This window comes from Vombatus ursinus, unplaced genomic scaffold, assembly GCF_900497805.2.
Source record: "Vombatus ursinus unplaced genomic scaffold, bare-nosed wombat genome assembly UNPS02014770.1, whole genome shotgun sequence".
NCBI classification, from domain to species: domain Eukaryota; kingdom Metazoa; phylum Chordata; class Mammalia; order Diprotodontia; family Vombatidae; genus Vombatus; species Vombatus ursinus.
This window is the reverse complement of record NW_020954548.1, coordinates 7,899,996-7,911,385: the sequence shown is the minus strand read 5'-3', so window position 1 is coordinate 7,911,385 and position 11,390 is coordinate 7,899,996. Positions and strand designations below refer to the sequence as shown.

The 11,390-nt window shown below is 41.1% G+C and overlaps 1 pseudogene; it reads left to right on the top strand.

Moving 5' to 3' along the window:
• Nucleotides 1–10,630: 10,630 nt before the first annotated feature.
• LOC114043992 lies at nucleotides 10,631–11,117 on the top strand (annotated as a pseudogene).
• Nucleotides 11,118–11,390: the final 273 nt, after the last annotated feature.

The following is an 11,390-nucleotide window of genomic DNA, read 5'->3' as shown; positions in this document are numbered from 1 at the left end:
AAACAGGCTGTATTCACGTGGGGCACTCTCTGCATTTCTCCTTCTTCAGAGATGTAGTAGTAGTTATTGGTGGCGCATTGCATAGAGTGCCCTGGATTCAGGAGGACCTGAGTTCAAATAGGCTGTATTCACGTGGGGCACTCTCTGCATTTCTCCTTCTTCGGAGTTGTCCTAGGTTCTTGAAGAGGACCAAAATGACATCAAATGTTGGGGTCAAGGTACAGGCTGATCAGACTAATATGAACTCTACCATAGGTCAGGCACAAAAAGTCCCTTTGAACACTTGAGATGGAGATGTCTCTAGGTTGTACATCTCACATTTCCTTAATGCCACTGTAATTCTCCTTCTTTGATGTGGACACACCATGCTAGGTGGCCCTGTGCCATCATCTCCAATGTCTCACAACTGATACTAAAGTTCTTCAGAGAGACTTTGAAAGTGTCCTAGTATCACTTCCTTTGACCTCCATGTGAGTACTTGCCTTGAGTGAGTTCTCTTTAAAATAGTCTTTTAGGGAAACATGTTTGACGTTCAAATAATGTGGCTGGCCCATTCGAGTTGTGCTTTCTGTGGTAGAATTTGAATGGTGTGACAATTCAGCTCAGGAAAGGTCCTCAGTGTCTGGTACCTTGTCTTGCCAGGTGACCTTCAGGATCTTCCTAAGTCAATTCAAATGGAAGCAGCACAATTTTCTGGTATGACTTTGGTATACTGTCCTGGTTTCATAGGCATACAACAATGAGGTCAGCACTACAACTCTGAAGACCTTCAGTTTGGTAAGTAGTCTAATACTTCTCTACCACACTTTCAGAGCTTCCCAAATGCTGAGCTTGCTCTGGCAATGTGTGTGCCAACCTCATCGTCTATGTGCATGTCCCTGAAAAGCGTATTGCCAATGTAAATGAACTGAGCCACAGCGTTCATAATTTCTCCATTTGCTCTAACCAGTGGCTCCATGTATGAATGGTGCCATGTTGAATGGCAGAGAACTTCTGTTTTCTTGGTGTTAATTGTATATTTTTGTTTTGTTTTGAAAACAAACAGGCTGTATTCATGTGGATCACTTGCTGCATATCTCCCTCTTCAGAGGTACAAGAATAAATAGAAAGCACAGAAACCCAGCAAACATTGACCCTGGGTGGAAAAAAAAAGATCTCTCTCTCTCCACTGATTACTGTCCCTCCTTTACCCATGTTACTGAAAAAGATAAAGAACAACAATTTTCTACCTCCTTAATTTTCTAAGTTTAGAATTTATGGAAACGCCATTACAAATTCAAGGCTAAAGATTGCTAAATTCTTTAATAATTAATTGTATTTTTGATACCTTCTTTGTAGATACCCTCTCCAGTGATCCCAAACGACAGTCCATCCATATTGGCTTGGGGCAGAGGGGTCCATCCTGGGGTCTTCTCCTAGTTCTGTTGACATTGTATGTCTATCAATGTCATGAGGTTTATGGGGTGTTCAGGGAGAACTAGCACCTCTGATGTGAGGGCTTGCTGAGTCCTTTTCAGGGTTGCTTATCCACCTTTGGTGTCCACCTGTCCCCCAACTCTTACTTGTGGCATAGCAGCCGCACCTTAGTAAAACTATCTTGGCATGCAAGCTAAAACCAGGTTGAGGGTAACCAATAGGCATAAAACCCATTAGGGGGTTTGGGTGAGGGAGATGTCCACTCCAAGCATGTGAAGATTTTTCCCAAAGGAATGGGGGGATGAGAACAATTTGTTCCAACGGCCATGAAGGCAATTGAAGAAGGGGCTGTGGAGCTCAGAGCTTGGTCAGACATCAAAGACATCAAAATCATCCACTGCATCCCGACTCATTGCTAGTCTTCTTGACTTTTGTCTTGCCATTGGACTTCAAAGACTCTAGAAGAGAGAGTGAGGCTGATGACTTTGTGCAACTCTGCCTCACTGAAATCCAATTCACAGGCATGAGTCAAGACATCACCCTGTGATGTCATTGATCCTCTTTGAAAATGAAGGATGAACATCAATGACCAATGCCACGCACAGGTTTTCTGTTCCTTGCTCTCACTACCTGACCAGCCCATTTCTTTTTCTTCCAGTCACATATCTTGCTCATGACATTCTTTATGCTGTAATTTTTGGGGTTATATACTGCTTACTCCCTGTATTTCTCCTTTGACTTTTGGGTTGCCCAAGTTTTAATGCAATTCTTGAGAAATACATGTGTTAAAATCCAGAAGATATTCTCCCATTTTTAATATATTAAAAAAAAAAGTTATTTTATACCACTGAAGAAATTTCTTTAATTGCCCTAATTCATCTGAAAATGACCATTTCTAACAGTACCATGGTAGGGAGGGAAACCATTGCAAATGAATCCTCTCTTCTCTTCATTCTCTATTTCATTCATTTTATCTTCCAACAACTTTCACTTGTTCCTCTCCCCATTATCCTAAATAACATGAGTCCAATAACAACCTGTATGGATTCCTCACCCTCCAGGAGTCATATTACTACTTAATTATTGTTCCCCTCAGAAGTCTGGCTTTCTGGGATAATAGTCAATCAATAAATTAATTAAATCATTTATTAAGTATTTACTGTATTCCAGGCATGTGCTAAGGGCTGGGGATAGAAATAAAAAAGTCAAGCAGTTTCCTGCCCTCAAGGAATTTATACTCTAATGAGAGACAACATGTATGCATACAAGGATGGACAGAATATGTTCAAAATGAATATAATGTATTTTGGGGATGGGAAGGGAAGAAACATTTATCAAGCACTGACTATATGGCAGGCTAGAGAAGTCCTCGTTCAGAAGACAGCAGTAATATCTGGTTGATGGTGGTAGTGTGGTATGATGGGAAGACCCCTAGTTCTGGAGTTAGAGTACTTGGATTCAAATCCTGCCTCTGTTTACTATCTGTTCAACCTTAGGCAAATCATTTCACCTCCCTGGGCCTTAGTTCTCACAACTGTAAAAGAAAGGGCTTGGACTGGATGGCCTCTGAGGTCTCTTCCAGTTGTAGATCCATAGTTTATAGAACACCTGAAGATTTGTAAAGGAATTTACATATATTATCTATGTAATGGAGGATTTGCCAATGATGCAAAGGGGCCATTCTTCACAAATACTCCCTTTCTGGTTTCATTCCTCAGAGCACATGCAGTCGACACTCTTAACCTGTTTCCAATCCAACTCACCTTATGAGCCTACTTTTGGCCATTAATAATGGAAACTACATAGAAGAATCTTCTGGCTGCCTGTGGAACTAGAAGGACTGATGACTCAAGTTGCAGAGACAGAAGGGAGTGTACCCCCAAGAGAAGCCATCCATCCATCCATCCACCTTTCTGTCACTCTTTCTCTTCATGGTAATGAGTGAAATAGAAATTCTGTAAACTGCTGGGTGGGCTGCCCTATCTCTCATGTGGCTGCTATGTGTCCATGAGCAAATGGTACCTCTTTCTTTTATGTTTATTCCTTCTGGATCTTGTGTGAAAGAGCATCCTAAGAGGGAAGTGCCCAAATGACCGGGAGATACATCACAACCATCAGGTCTCAGAAACAATCAGAGGAAATAGCAGAGTCTGTTGGGAGAGTGGTGGCTGTTAGTAGAAGAAGCACTTAGCTGAAGAGGTGGAAAAACAATATTGCTGAGGACAGTGGAAGCTTTAGGTATCATGATGCTGCATAATGTAACAAATTGCTGGCTATAGTTTCTAGAAAAGCACCGATGCTTGGAACTCTGGGGAGAGCTAAACCTAATGGGAACCTCCTGCGAACTCCAGAAAGTGAGAAAAAAGACTTACAAGCTCAGGAATTGGAAGGTAGTCCTTAGCCTCATGTGTTCTCTACAAATGTGTTCCACTACCATTGTACTTTAAATTTGAGTCCACTCTCCCCAGTACCCTTGCGTGCACAGGGGAAGAGAGTACCCCAGTGTAGGGATAACTACCGTAACTGCTGTTCTTGCTAGATTTTGTTAGTAAATCCTTTTTCTAAAAGCTAATAATTCAATTCAATTCAGTAAGTATTTATTAAGCACCTACTACATGCCAGATGCTGTGCTAAGCCCTGGGGATACAAATTTAAAAAAAAAAAGACAGCCCCTGATCTCAAGGAGCTTGTGGTCTAACGGGAGAAGACAATATACTTAGAAAATATGGAAAGTTCTGAGTCTTTTATAAAAGAGAGCTTTGGGAGAAGTTTATTGTTCTATCCTTCAGTCCTTTGATCAGAGGAGAGAGGCATCTCAAGGAACTGAGAAAAGTGTTGCGTATTGAAAACTGTTAATCCACATGTTGAAGACATTTCAGGTGATCAATTTATCCTGGGGGAGATGTAATGTTCTTAGGGAGTTAAAGCAGAGCTGCTGTTGGCAAATGGAATTACCCGGGAGATTAGTTACTAATGTTGTTTGTCCTTCCTTGTGAAGAGGACCAATGACATCATGGGGTGATGTCTTGACTTGAATTGTGATTTGGATTGTGAATTGGATTTAAGTGAGGCAAAGTCATCAGATATACTTTTTCTTCAAGAGTCATCAAAGCCCAGTGGTGAGACCAAAGTCAGGAGGATGGGTGATGGTCCAGAATGTGATGGATGATCTTGGCATCTTCGATGTCTGACCAAGCTCTAAGTGCTCCACAGTGCCTCCTTTAGTTTGCTTTATGGCTATTGGAACAAATTGCTCTCATCTGCCTATTCCAAGGTGGGGGGAGGGGGAAGCATTCACATAATTGGGGTAGACATCCCCCTCACTAAATCCCTTAAAGGGTCTGAGGGTTGTCGGTTACTGTCAACCTGGTTTAGCCCATATGCCAAGATGGTTTTACTGGGATGTGACATGGCCTCTGATGCTATAGCTTCTTGGAGCGACAAGTAAGAGTGGGGGAACAGGTCGACACCAAAGGTGGATAAGCAGCTCTTAAAAGGATTCAATTAGCCCTCACACCAGAGGTGCTAGTCCTCCCTGAAATTCCTATATACTCCAAGTTACCTAGGAGATTAGTTATTGTTAGAGTTCTGTTAGTTGGATGATAACAGGGAGTGCATTTGATTGGAGATATGGATAAATAGCACTTGAAATCTCAGCCCCCCAGTGTTATCTCCAGAACCCTGAGGCCAGAAATCATCAGCTGCCTTTTCTAGATCCAACCTGCCCATGCTATTGGGAGTTGTGCTAATCAGCCCCCTGAGAGGGTGCTACATCTCATTCTTTAGAACAACTTGGTAAGATGTATGAAATTATCTCCATTTTATAAGTGAAGAAACAGGCTGAGAAAGGTGAAATATCTTGCCCAGGGTAATGAAGCAAGTAGTTACCTGAGACAGTATTCACTCAGATTTATCATGATTCCAAGTCCAGTGCGCTAAATTTACTATTCCATATAGTCACCTACTTTATAGTTGTAGGGAAGAAAACACAGTGTGTCCCTTTTGGAACTCACTTGAATTTCTCCCTCCACTCTAATCTTCCTCTGATATACTGGGTTCTGAAAGGTTTATGAGTACAGGCTGTGTGCCCATTCTACAAGCTAGGAAAAGTTTGAGTATATGCCTAATGATGAATTTATATCTACAAACCAACCAGGCTAAGTATGGAGAAGTTTATCGCCAGAAGGTTGGCTACTAGGCATTTAAGCTTTTTGGTCACAATGATCCAAGGAACTATAGACAGGGTAGAGGGTTTGCCACCTGCACTGGCATAATGAGCACCTAGCTTGACATCATCATAGATCTGTCAAGGAATTGAACTTAAGTTTTGAATTCAGAAATAAAATTTTATTCTTTGGAATCTTTACTCCATTCATTGAGGTGCTTGACATAAAGGAACCTGAATGAAGTGTCCATTAAAAAGGATTAGCTTCCTTCTTCAATATTGTCTAGCTCTTCCAAGACAGCTTTCTGATGAGTTAAATGAAAATGAATCAGAATCATATGGATTACATTTCTCTTGAAATACACCCGGACCAAAAAGGAAGGGGAAAAGAACTTGACAGAATGTGTCTTAGATTTTGCCAAACCCAAAGTATTTGAAAAATCACAAAGACACTTGTTGAACCCAATACATGCCTGGCCTCGCCCACCTCTAATTGCAGCTGCAGCCATCTCACATAATGAATTGTGTGTAAGAAAATGGTGTCTGAATGGAAGAGCATCATCTGGGAAAGATGACTGATGACAGTGGTTAGTCTCTTGGCCTTGGGACCAAACATCCCTTATATGTGCTTGGAGAGAAAGACAGTTAATTTATAGTTTGTTGAGCAAGCTATTGGATTGAGCCTTCTTGCACAATAATTACCATCCTTTATTACTTAAGTTTATTGTATCATTAGAAGAAAGAACTCAATATCCTAGTCTCTTTCTCTTCTGTCTTTTCTTTCTCTCCCCACCCCCACCTCTCAATTTTACATTCCAGGATGTAAAATTGAAAAGAAACCTGTTTTCCATCAGTCTCTATTCACATGAGGAGAGCTCCAGTGGAAAGTGGGTGAGAAGAGAATAGCCAATTGTTTGTTAGTCATTTACTGTTTGAGGCCACTGGGCAGAGACTTCATCTTGACTCTGTTATGGGTAGCATCTAAAATATTTTTCTGGGGCTTAAAAAATGTTAATAAAAAAAACCCCAACCCTGGTGCTAAAAGTTCATAATGTTGAAATGAAAATTCCTGCAGAGGAAAATTTGGCTGCTATTTTGAGATAAGTAATTACTCTAATTTTTTTTGAGTTTATAATGCAATCAAAATGGCATATTTGTCAGAATTACTTTAGTTAAGTCGCTTCCAACTACTGACTTTTCTATCAACAAGGAGGAGGAGAAGGAGATAGGGAGGAAGAAGTGGAAAAAGGAATAGAAGCAGAACAAGGAAAGGGAGGAGAAGAATGGGAAGAGAAAGAAAAGGAGGAGGAAGCAAAGGAAGAAGAGAAAGAGAAGCAGGAGGAAAGCGAGGAGGAAGAGGAGGAAAATGAAGAGAGGAGGTAGTAGTAGTGGTAGTAGTAGGAGTAGGAGGATAAGGATTGTTTGTTGTTGTTCATCTTTTATTCTAGAAGACCAATGACATCAGGATGGTGATGTCTTGACTTGTAAGTGAACTGGATTTAAGTGATGCAGAGCTGTGCAAAGTCGTCAGTCTCACTCTCTCCTCCAGAGTCATTGGAGTGCAGTGGCAAGACAAAGGTTCAGATGACTGGCAATAGCCTTGGATGCAGTGGGAGACCATGGTCTTTTTAAGCTAAGGTCTTTCCCAGGTCTCAATTTGCCTGAGGCAACACCTATTCAATAATTAAAGGCTAGGCAAGATTTGAGGCAAAAGATGACCTAGTTAGCTCACAAAAGATTAAGAAGTAATATAGAAGGAAGAGAGGGAGGAGAGAGGAAAGAATTGAAAGTAAAATACTGACCTAAATTTTCTCATTTTATATTTCCCCAAATTGGAAGACAATATTCCTGGTACATGTCAGCTAGTTTCTTCCTCCACACCTTTTTGTGAGCTGTCTAGAATGCCTGGAATACTTTCCTTGTCTGTACCACTTGGAATCTCCAGCTCCCTTCAAAGCTCAATTTAACTACTCCCTCCTAGACAAGCCCATCCCTGATTTCCCCAGGTTATTAGTCCTTCTCCCAAATCACTTCAAATTTATTTTGTATCTATTGGTACCTGAGCTGATGAAGTAATGGACCTGGAATCAAGAACACCAAAGTTCAAATTTGGTCTCAGACATATACAAACTGTGTGACCATGAACAAGTCACTTCACCTCAGTTCCTTCATTTGTAAAATGGGGATAACAGCACCTACCTCATAGGGTTCTTGTGAGGATCAAATGAGACAATATTTATGAAGTGCTTTTCCAACTTTTATGTGTCACATAGATGTTAGCTATCATCATCATCACCATTTATCTCTGTGTGTGTGTGTGTGTGTATGTGTGTTACTTTTCCCTTGTTACACTGCAAGTTCTTTGAGAGGCAGGGCCAATTTTGGTTTTGTATACCCAAGCACATTGCCCTCTGCATAGTAGGTTCATAATAAATGTTCACTGAACTGGAGGAAGAGGAGGAGAAAAAAACAGAAGCTGAAGGGGGAGAAGAAAAGGAGGAAGTGAGAAATGATTTTCACGTTGATATTTTCATGGTTTCATTGTCCTGTCCCTTCAGTCTGTAGTCAGGAAAGTAGGGAGGAAGGAGGTTGCTGACATGCTCGTGGTTGTCTTTGATAAATCTGTTATGCCAGGTCAGGCTTCTTTGCCTCTTGCTGTAATCCTAGGTAGGTCATTTCCCTACTCTGAGCCTCCATTTCCTCATCTATAAAAAGGAGAGGAGGGTTTGGAATGATGTCACTAAAAACTGTGTTTAATGGAAACCCAATGGTTCATGATATATGAATCAGGGTTCTAGGAGAAAGTTTCTTGACTAAGAAAGAATTGTGGTGTAGTTGGGTTGATGTGGAAAGGGGTGGATGGAGGAGGTGGTAGTGAACAAGAGCCGCATAGGAAGCAAAATAAACCCACATTAGCCACTGTGGTAGCTCTCTTGGTGAGTGCATAACCCTGAACTTTTGCTGTCCTGCTTTGGCTAAGTGGGGGAATCCCTGTATACATAGCAGCTCCATTCCCCTCATGTCATAGCCCTATTCTAATCTCTCTTACTTTGAAATTAGGTACCCAAAAAAATGGTTGTAAGGAAAGAATTCTGGAATTGGGGTTAAGACATCTGAACTGAACTTCATTTTCAATACTTACTCCAGCCAAATCACATAGCTGACTCTCTGGCTCAGTTTCTGAGCCTCAGTTTCCTTATGCGTAAAATGGGAGTAATCATGCATGGACTATTTGACCATACTGGGTGGTTACAAAAGCTTTGTAAATTTTAAAGATAAATAAATGTTAGGGTTTTGGGGGTATCGTTGTTCCCATTCACCTAGCATTCAACCCCATCTTGACCCCCATGTAGTGGGTTTCTATCTTTATCACACAGACACCAGGGTTCCTCCTCACAACCTATGTCATGCACCCACAGATTTCTTTCATACCACTGAGTTGTTTTCTTTTTTTCTCTGTCTCTTCCTATTTTTTCTGTCTCTGTCTCTTTTTATCTTTGTCTCTCATATACCTTGCAATGCCTAAGTATATCCTCCAACCATCTCCCTATTTCATTAGAATGTAAGCACCTTGAGGATTAGCACTGTTGTGGCTAGTCTTTATGTTATCAATGCCAAGTATACAGTAAGTACTAAATGCTTGCTAAGTTAAGTCTCCTTCACATCTAGTGCCGACACCCCCTACTGCTCCTCCCCCCCCATCTAGTCCCTGTTACTTTCCTGAAGGGATGCCCTAGATATGTTCTTTTACACCTATCAAATGAAGACTATCCAGTCAATGAAGGGGGAGGAGGAGGAGGAGGAGGAGGAGGAGGAGGAGGAAGAAGAAAGAGACAGACACAGAGACAGAGACAGAGAAACAGAGAGACAGACAGAAAAAGACAGAGAGTCACAGAAAGAAACAGAGACATAGACAAAGAGACAGAGAAAGGAGAAGACAGAGGGAGGGAGAGCCTTAATGGAATTATTTAAGGTCATAGTTTTTGTGAGATTCAGAGTTAACAGACTATCACCAATAGTCAAATTTGAGAAGAAAGAAAGAAACATCTTTTAAAAGTTACTTAAGCTTAAGAAAAACTCCAGACAATATGATTTTTCCCCCTCAGGTGGGGGCTGAATGTGTGTGTATGTTTGTGTGTGTGTGTATGTGTTTTGGTAATTCAAAATCAGCCAAATTAAATTTAGTTAAACGGGGCCAAACAAAATTACATTCAGATGGAGACAAAGTAGGGAAAGTTTAAGCCTGAAAGGATTATTATTTTCCTGAAGTTATTACTGTTTCAAATAGCTCCTCCCACCACCTCCCTCAATCATGTAAATAGAGTCACTTTCTCAAGCCTTTTGGTAACTTGGGAGGCTGTGACATTAGAATACACAGAGCACAGAGACTAATATTCATTGCTATTTCTGGACTTGGGGTTCAAAAATTTATACAAAAATAAAAATAAATTTTTGCCAAGGGCCAGTTTTTGTTGCTTAAACCCATATTCTTAGGTTGACATAGCTGAACACCTATGGGAATCTAGGCTGAACACTCTCAGTCATATCTCCTAACAGGAAGTCAAGAAAGGACTCTGCCCAGGCAGTGCTTTTTCCTTGGAGCAAATGACCAAGCTCATCTCAGCTTGCTCCTTATCGACTGCCTGGCCTTAGATAAGTCATTTCCACTCTCTAAGGCTCAGTTTCCTTGCTTATGAAATAGCGGCTGATAATACTCAATCTAGAGGCGACTATGTGGCACAGTGGAGAGAATGTTGGGCCTGAAGTCAGGAAGACTCGTCTTCCTGAGTTCAAATCTGACCTCAGACACTGCCCAGCTGAGTGAGTCACTTCATGTTGTTTGCTCAGTTCCCTCATCTATAAAATGAGCTGGAGAAGGAAATGGCCAACCACTCCAAGTAAACTGAGCCAAGAAAACCCCAAATGGGTCACAAAGAGTGGGATACTACTGAACAACAACAATACTCAATCTACCTACTTCATTGACTATTTTTTTATTTGTAGGGAAAATGTTTTGTGGTCTCTGCCCAGAGCTGTGCACCGCCGGGGTCGGTGAAGTTCCAAGATGGCTCGACGAAAACTTGCTATGAAAGCTATTAATTGGGCAGCATTTGGGGAGATCATACTTAAAAACCAGAAAGCCATTGCTAATGCCTTGAAATCCCATAATGAATATCTTACAACCAGATTGGCTACCCTGCCTGAGAAGCCACAAGTGATCAGCTGGGCTTACTACAAGGAAAACATGGCCAAGCCTTGCCTTGTGGATGAGTTTGAAAAGAGGTTCAATGAGCCAGAAGATAAATTCACTGCCCTAGTGGATGTTGAAGAACAGGAAGATGCAAAAATTGGTGCTGATTTCATAAAAGCTTCAAATGCTAGGATTGCAGAACTTCAGAAAGAGATGGAAAAGATCCAGAATATAATTCCTTTTGAACAGATGACCACTGAGGATTTGAACCAAGCCTTTCCTCAAACCAGACTGGACAAGAAGAAATATCCTTCTTGGCCCCACCAGCCAATTGAAAACCTCTAAAATTTGGCCTCAGAAGAAGTGATGGCCCTCCTTTCACGTGCCCCTGAAATCTGAAATAAAGCAATTGTGCAGTCTTAAAAAAAAAAAAAAGAAAATATTTTGTGAACCTTCAAGCTCCATGGGAATGTGAACTGTTATTATTCATGCCCCAGGGTATCAGATCCAATCAATCCCATCAAGAGTCTCTTTGACAGGAAAGGGAGATCCATGGTGATAATCCAGAAATCTCCTCATAAGAAATACCTGTGAAGGCTGGCTTTAACCTACTTTCTA